We start from the raw sequence: 9,332 nt of genomic DNA on the forward strand, positions 1-9,332 counted from the left end.
GCGAGGCTGCAGTCTGGGGTGGCCGTGGGTGTCTCAGAGCAGCCAGTGCCCATTAAATAACCCTGCCCGCCCCTGCTGCCCCGCTTGGTTTGTCTGCCTCCACCATGTTCCACCAGGGACTGATTTGGGAGATTGAAAAGCTTCTGCATCTCCTCATTACCCCTGCAATGTCCCCTCTGAGAGGGGATTGGAATTTCTGGTCCCTCACATGTAATTTTCGCCGTGCCGTATTTGCCACTTCTATTTATTTTCCATTTTAATGCTTGTAAGACTGGAATGGACTTTTTTTTATAGAGGCATTACTGTTATGGGGAAAAAGTCAACATCTGCCAGCTCTTGCTGTAGAGATGCTGTGGTTTTGGTTTTTTTTCCGTGGTACCTAGAAACCATTGTGTTAACAGAGATCTTGCTGGAATGCTTTCCTGTGAAAAATGTAAAAAAAGCCTGTAAAAAGGTAAAAACATTTATGTTAGAAATGTTCACCTAAATAATGCAAAGAAAAAAGAGACCTGAGTGGGAATAGGTGTGGGGGGGTGGGACAGGAGGAGGATGGGGAAGGATCAGATGTTCATATTTTGGATTTCTAAGTTCTGTGTAAGAACATGTACATATTTCAAGAAAATCGGGCACTTTTGGCCAAGAAAAAAAATCCCATTGAAGGAATGATTTTTCTTTGAAAAATAGAATTAAGCAGGACAGTTTTAATGAGTTTAATCATGAAGTCTGACATTAGATGTTGACCTGGTAATGGTTCTCTGCTACGAGAAAATGGGTTATTTACAACCAGAATTGCTGCTGCTATTTTTCATTCTAAGTAAATTATAGTAGAATTATTCACATGATACCATTGTTGTATGGAGCTCAGTAGAAAACCAATTCCTTTCAGCTTTTTGAAGTCTCATCCCCATTCTTTAACAGTTTCCTCATAGATTACAAAAAAAAAAAAAATCTGGCTGCACCAACATACGTGTGATGAACCTAAAACACTTTCTAGAGATTTATCTATTGAATTTCCTACACACAAGTTTAATGGATACACCACAAAACAGGACATTACTTATTTGTTAATTGAATTGAGTAATTATTCAATTGAGTTTCATAGGTGAGGATTTTTTTCCTCAATTAGCAGAGCTAAAAGCACATGGAAAAGCTGTAGGTGTGTTCCAGCCCTTCTTTGCATGGATCACTCAGAAAATCATGTCTTTTTAATAGCAGCGGCAGTAACCATCTAATAACCTGCATTAGGAAGGCTCTAACACTTGGCAAGCCTTTTCTGTTCCTCCGCGTTAAATATTTTGTCAAGGTTTTCACAACTCTGGCTGCTGCAATTCCTTGTCTTTCTCCAAAAGTCATTTTCCTTTGGAGCTGATGAGTCTCTTCTCTTGGGCAGAACCTGCTGTTTCCTGGATGCTCTTTGGCAGCCCTTGGGAGCCGCGCTGTGCCGGGGCAGCATCCCCGGCCAGCTCTGGAGGGCTGGCCTGGAACTGCCCTTCCCACACCCAGGATGGCAAAGCCAAGGCAGGCGCTCAGGGCTGGCACCTCGCGGGTTTGCCCACCCCACCAGGGGATGGGGCTCTGCTGCTCCTCAGAGAATTCACAGAATCACAGAATGACCAGGTTGGAAGAGACCTTCAAGACCATGGAGTCCAACCCAGCCCCAACCCCTCAACTGAACCCTGGCCCCCAGTGCCACATCCAGGCTTTGTTAAACACACCAGGGATGGGGACTGCACCACCTCCCCGGGCAGCCATTCCAGAGCTTTATCCCCCTTTCTGTGAAACACTTTTTCCTGATTTCCAGCCTGCATTTCCCTTGGTGCAGCTACCCTTGCACTTCCAGCTGGTGACAAATCAGTGCTTCCCTGGGCTCCCCCAGCCCTTGGCACACCCCTTCCTTCCCAGCAGCAATGCTGCTGGCACTGCAGCTCAGCCAGCTCAGCACCAGCATCCCTGAAGGGCTGTGAAGTCCCACCAGAATCTCTTAATTTCTTCCACATTCTTCTAATTATTTTTCTGCGAAGAGCTTATTGGGGAACAGAGAAAATCATGTTGGTTCAAGGTGCTTCTGAATTTTATTTTTCTTTTACATTTTTAAGAGGTTTTTCTTTGGTGTTGCTTTTTATTTGGTTCATATGTTGGCTGCTGTAACAAAAGCCCTCTTAGAGAATTTTCTGCATTTACAGTTTACTGATAAATGTCTGTTGTAGAGCTCTTCCTCCACTCCCAAAAAAAATCCACACCACCATGGGGGAAGAATTTAAACACAACATACAGGTGCTACCAGATGGATGTACTTAATCACTGTGTTGAGTATAGAAACTTCAGTTTAAACTGTGCCAAGTTTAAACCATTTTTACACATGGCATTAACAGGATGTAAAGTGTTACTGGTCCTACCAGCTTTTCCTCCAAAAAACATCAGGGGCAACACTGAGTGTTCTTGGAAAAAGAAGGGGAGGAGAGGAAACCCCTGGGACCTTATGCTGATTGAATGCTGTCCCAGAGAGTTTATGGCTCAGCCAAGGAGGAGGTGTTTGCTGAGTAAGTGTGCTGTGACCTGGCTCTGAGCAGACAGGCAACATCTGAGGTGTGAAGAGAGATAAAAATCAATAAATACACCATTTACCATTTACTCAGCCCAAACAAACTACTTCATGGAGACATTGGTGTGGCTTTAAGAAGTAAGAGCACAGTTCCAGTGCAATGTGGACAGCAAGGCTTCCTGGAATTCTGCTGGCTGTATTTACAGCTCGCTTAAAACACCATGTTTTGTAATTATTGCTACAGCTTTTCTTTCTCTTCTTCTCACTGCTTCTGGCACATAATGGTCTGTGGAAAGGTGTTTTTGCCACTCCATGTACAGTTGTTAAGTGAGGAAGAGGTGAAAGGATTCTTCCAGCATTTATTCTACCTCAATTAACCCATGAATTGGGATTGGGTTTAAAGCTCTGTTCTTCCTCTTGGCAAAACTTCCCCTTGAGTTCCCCTGTTTCTCACCTCCCACCTCCCCTCACTCGCTGATGTCTCTGTCTAGAAAAATAATTGCATTGAAAGTGGAGAAGAGCAATGGAATGAGAAATGCTTGTCAGGGACAGGCTTAAAGCCTCTGTTTAGGTAAGCTCAGTCCAGCTAGGAGCCTCCCAGCAAAGCCCTGGCTCCCTGGTTCAGCATCCACCTCCTAAGTGTGATTCTATGGAAAAACAGCTCTTCAGACCCCTGTTACAAATATCTGATCCAGAGCATGTTTCTGATAACTCGTGCTCAGAGGCTGCAGTTCCAGACGATCCAAAAGGATTTCCTGGTCTTGTGTAGAATAAAAAACCCAGAGCACAGGAAAGAGCAGATAAACCCACTTGCGTCTGCTTGTTCCATCCCTGACCTCTCAGAAGTAATGACTAACTGTAACTTCACCTTCTAATTTCATTTTTTTAGCAGGCTGAGTGTTTATAAAACTTTTCAAGGGAGCTGCTGGAGTGTGCTCCTGAAAGACCATTTCTCTGGTGAATAATCGGCTGAAATTCTAATGAGAAAATCCTTTCAGTGGCCAACAGCCTTCCTACTCAAATGCTGCATTATCAGCTCCAAATTATTCAGACAGATCTGAGGAATTTACTTTAGGCAGCTTAGGAGATAAATTCAGTGCAGCAAGTTATCATGATTGATTTAAGTATTTAAGACTTATCCAAAAAACCTGTTTCGCTCAATCCGCCTCCTAACACGCTTCCATTGAAGCCCCTTTTTTTCAGGTTTAAAAGCAACCTGAGTGCAGCAATTTCCCTTTCACTGGCCAGGGGTGATTCTCCTGCCCTCTCTGGGGCTGTGGGTGATGCAGTGCTTCAGAGGCAATGAGCTCTCCACCAGATTGCCTCATTTTTTACCCTCCTGTGACTCCAGCCATGCTGCTCTATGCACCTTCCCCCTTGGATCTGACAGGGAGCATTTGCTCCAAAGAGGATTTATATATTTATTTTCTAAAGGCCATTAAAGAGACTAATGTTACTTTGTTTGTGGGGAGATCAGGAGCTGGTGCCCAGGAGTGCTGACAGGATGAGCACAGGCATTGTGGGCTCAGGGAAAGCCCTTGGAAAGGCCATCCCTCACTGGGACATCTCACTCCCTACTCCACTGGGAACAGGACATCCCATTGCCTACCCCACTCCCAGTCTGGCTGCAATTCATGAAGGGTTGTGTGGAGTAGCTCTGGGTGTGTTTGTACAGCACAAACAGGTGCAGAATTATGTCTTAGAGGTGGCTCATAATGGGTGGAATGAAAAAATCTCACAGAATTATTCCCTTTCTCCACCCTCCCCATGACTGTATCATATTCCCAAGGAGAATTTGTATTTCCCTCTGGATGTTACCCTGAGAAGGAGCACAGTTCATTCCAGCAGTGCCTTGTCTGGGTGAACTCTCACTCAGCACATCTGTTTCTCCAGCACTGAAAAGATTATGATTTTTTCACTGGCCTTTTAGCAGGTTTCTGGTGCTAGAAACTCCCATAACATCTCATCAGGACATTCCTCTCCAAAGCTGTTGAAGTATGATGAAAATCAAGACTCCTATTAACCACTTGCTCTTTCTCCCATTCCCTTTTTAACACTTTAAACTCACAAATAACCCTGTTCATGGATTTAACTCCTTCTCTGGGTAATTGTTAATGTACCATTTGGCACTGCAATGAATTTCCCCATGCTTAGGACAGGGACAAGAGGTAGGACTTGAGACATGGAATTGCATGGCAGCAACAGGCACAGTGAGCTTTAGGTCTGTGAGATGTGTGCAGTATTAGTTTGTTCTGTAGCAGGATGTGAATACTACTGATATTAAATATCTTTCCAGGAGGGCTGAGTGTTTGAAGGACAAGCATTCATAATTTGCTTTGACATTTGACATGATCAAGCCAGTAAAGGAATAATATTCCATTTCTCCATTGTCAAAAAGATAATGAGTTTCATAACTATTGGTATTTTGGGAAAAATAGAGCCTATGTAGTGTAAAATGTGTGAGAGCTGCTATATATTCTTCTATAAATTGCGTATATCATGTTCTTTTGTTGGCCCTATTCAAACACAGCATGCTTATCCTTTTTAATTTTCTGGTTTGCTGTGCAAGTCTCTAACAAAAAACATTTTTTTTTTAATGAAAAAAGTTTTCTTCAGATTATTTATAGAAAGAGTAGTGCTGTCATCGAGTCTGTCTCATCATATCATTCTTGGGTATCAATTTCTAGGCTCGGATGACAAACCATAGCAGCTACTTTTCCAATAGCAGCATCTGGCTTCCTGGCAAACTCAAAATGCAGTTATCTGGAAAGCTTCAGAGTTGCTTCTGAGCACATTTTATTTATTAGAAAGCAGTTGTGTTGCTTTGCTTCCCATGACTAAGCCAAGGAATATTTAATATATTAAAAGGAATAATAGAATCTAGGCCAAGCTGTTGTCCCTAAAGCATCAAGGAATGACAATATTTTTCCTTTAAGATGACCATTTGTTCAGCTCTGAAGGACAATCTGAAACTCTTTGCCCTCACTCCAGATGCTCTTTGAAAGGACTAAAAAAGAAATTCAGCCTTATAATGCCTCAAACTAAACTCAAGCTCACCCTTTCCTAGAATGAACCCTCTGAAATGTGATGGTGACTTGTCTGCCAGCCTGGCTGCAGAAAGAAGGCCCTCTGCACAGAGTGGGGTCCTCAGAGGTGAAAGGCACAATGTCCTTGCAATTTATGATGAATTATGATAGAAGGAACAGGTGGGTCTGTGGGTCAGGTTCTGTACCATCCCTAAATATGAGTGAATACAACCTTTGTTCCACTACAGAATGTATGAGATTGATCACTTGGATCCAGCTCTGCAAAGATCCCCTAAGGTAGTTCAGTAGATGTCACAGTAACCTGCAACATCTGATCCAAAGTGCATGAAAATATAGTTCCAGGAACCATTTTAGTAGTACTCCTCCTTACACATACCTGTGACCCACTGACATCCTCTGCCACATCCCAGGGTTTCCAAGGTCCTGTGCTCAGGCTGGAGATGTGAAGCTCTGCTGCTGAGCTGGTGGTTTAACCAAATCCCACTACTGACCTGGGGATAAAAGGAGATTATCCAACACTGTAAAAATGGATGAAACATCCAGTTCTCCATACACATCATAATCTGAAGGAGGTTATTAAGGATTTTTTTCCCCCAATATCAGCATCAAATTAGATAGGAAAGACACCAAAACCCACAGAAGATGACAATAACCAATTATATAGATGTCCTTACAGTTTTAGGACATTCCTAGATGCTAAAACTCATTCTCACGTGCACAGAGCTAAAAGCTGAGAAAGAACAAGGGAGGATGAAATATTTGTTCCAGACTTTGATGATGGTTAGACAGTATCTACATCAAAAACCCTATTTAATTGAAGTGATTATTTTCATTCTGAGAAAGAACTCTCTCGAGTTTTCCTTGAGCAATTTCCAAAAGTTTCTTTCAGTGAAATGCTAGTGTTATTTTTCTAGATGATAGATTAAAAAAAAAAATCTAAGAAAGCCTAATCTGTTAAACTCAATATGTTTGACACTTAGCAGCAGTAATGCTAAATGGTAACATCTTGCAGTTTTCTTCTGATATCAGTGGTGTCTCTGGGGCAGGATTTTATTAGTGACAGTTCTCACTGAATTCAGTTAAAGCCAAAGTTTTGTCTCCAAAGTAACTGTTATTCAGTTCAGAAATAAAATGATCAGGCACAAGATTTCATTTAAAGCTTTGAACATCAACGTCAAGGAATCAAAACAATTCTGTTTCTAGATTCTGTTTCTCCAGGGTAAAAATTATTTCTGGGTTTGGACTCCTGTCCTTGCACGTTGTCGTGCTGAATTACAGGGAGACGCTGTGGGGCTTTCTCTTCTCATTGTCCTGAGCTTCTGCCTCTGGTCTGAGCTTGGAACAATTGGATCTTAATTCTGATTGAGGACGGAGGAGGCTGCTGCAGTGCAAAACACCCTGCCAAGGCTCTGCTGCTACATTCAATGGCAGTTTTATAAGGCTATATCATAAGCAAAGCCTGCAAATCAAAGGTGGCACGGTGGGCAACCTGTGCTGCATGCAGTGGGTCAGAGAGATTTCGTGTTTAAGAAAAGACTACACGCTTTTCTGCTGTTGAAGAGCGTAAGCACTTTTGCCTTCCTTCCGCCACGAATGGAGATTATTCAATGGTTGGATTTAATGAATTCAAAATCCTTAGAAAATCACTAGAGCCAGACATCAATGTAAAATACTCCACCAGCTTTCTGTAGTGGAATATAATATTAGCTCTCCCACAATCTACTTCATGCATTTCAAAAGAATAGAGAACATTTTTAAACTAAAGACGAGAGCTTGGGCAGAAAATGATTGCCTGCCTTGGATGCTGCTCTGTAACCCTTCAGGAGCCCGAGTTATTTCTCTCAGGGCAGGAGAAACAGAAACAGATGTCTTCTTTGCAAAAATGGGAGGGGGAGGGAGTGAAGCAAGATATTTTATTAATAAATGCTGTTAATGTGCTGTTACCTTGCCCAGTCAATAGGAGCGTTGCTGCAGGGCTGGTGGCCCTGAGCCCGTGGAAACCCTGGTGCTGCGTGTCCCCTTTCTCTGGTGGAGGCTGCTGAGAGCCCACCAGAACATCCACCACCCCCACTGTGTCCTGTGGCATGTCTGGACTGGGAGTGCTCAAGGAGGACATTTCAGAGCCATCTCTGCTCTGGGTACAGCCCACCCAGCCCTTCCCCTCCCCCCGCTCCAGCCATAAGCATCTCTCCCAGCAACACCATAATACAAATAAATAATATTAATTAAGGCTCAATAGGTTTAAAAAGCTATGGAAATAGCTTCTCTGCTGCTGTTTCAGTATCTCATTTCCCCACTCTGTCCAAACCCCCAAAGCCCAGAGGTACAAACGTATATTTCAAATGGGAAGTTTGTTGAACCTCATTAAACTTAAAGGCTAAATCCCATTTTTTGGAACGAGGTTTCACTCTGCTTTTGAGTTTACCTGATTTCATTCTTCCATCCCTAATGGAGACATTCGTTTAGAAGGTGATTTTTGCAAAGGCACTGATACACCTACAAACCACAACTGAAAAGAAAAGCAGAATTTACATTTTTAAACCAAGCATCTGACTTTGGAGCTGTTCTATGTTTATCGGCTTCATGTCTGAGCAATTCACCGAGGTCTCTGCGAAATAAAGACCAGCTTTTAATTTCTATTTGCTTTTTGTTCTCCCAGTTTTTCCTGAAATGGACGAGCAGCTGAAAAGCCTCTCTGCGTTGGTATGCTGAGCATTGGAGTCACACAAGCACCTGCAGCCATCCACGCACTGCTCAGCAAGAGCACTGTATTTCTCGAGGTTTGTAGCTCTTGTCCTCCCACTCCCTAATTCATATACATAAAACTGGTGTGCTGCCACGTTCCCTCCACACAAATGCATTAGCTGATCAGGAAGCCTTCCCATTCATCTGGCTTGTCACTTGCATGAGGTGGAGGCAGGACCGACTTGTCAACTCGCGGTGATGAGAGTGAGGGGTGGAAGACAGGATAGTGCGACAAAAATGGTGTAGATATTTCTCCCCTTGCTTTTCCATGGGAAAATATTTTCAGGTGCTGGATTGTCTCCACACCCTTCCAAACAGGAGCAAGCCAGCAACCCAAACACTTGCCTACAACCTCCTCGGGTAATTAATCACAGAGTGAGGCTGCAAGAGGAAATGATGGCTAAACCCCCTTGATGGCTCTGCTGTAGCTCCCTGGCAATGTGGGCATCTTTTTGGAATTGCAACATCCCCACAGTGTTTGGCACCGTTTCCACGGTGATTTCCAGGGCAGCCCATGCAGCAGAAGGAAGGTGTGCAGAACCCACCCAAGAAAGAGCAGTGAAGGTGCAGAGCTTTGCACCTCTAGAGTGGGCAAGACCTCCCTGCCCTCCAGACAGATCCTGGCACCGTGCAGGGTTGAGAGCCAACCTGGTTCACACTCACGCCTTCACCCCCTGTGAATTTCATAGAACGACAGAATGGTTTGGGTTGGAAGGGACCTTAAAGCCCATCTCGTTCCATTAGACCAGGCAGCTCCAAGCCCCGTCCAACCGGCCTCGAGCACTTCCCGGTCTGGAGCCCGTCAGACGTGGCAGAGCCCGCTCAGACCGAAGGACCGGAGCGATGCTCGGCGGGCGCGCACCGGGGGCCGGGGCCGGGCTCTGCCCGCCGGGGCGGCGTCACGTCGGGGGTCGGGAGGCTCCGCGCCTCCGGTTCCCGGGGCCGGGCCGCCCCTCCCCGCGTCCCTCCCTGCGTGCCTCCCTCCGCCCGCGGCCGGT

Source organism: Pyrgilauda ruficollis, unplaced genomic scaffold, assembly GCF_017590135.1.
Source record: "Pyrgilauda ruficollis isolate IOZ18807 unplaced genomic scaffold, ASM1759013v1 scaffold72, whole genome shotgun sequence".
Lineage (NCBI taxonomy): Eukaryota > Metazoa > Chordata > Aves > Passeriformes > Passeridae > Pyrgilauda > Pyrgilauda ruficollis.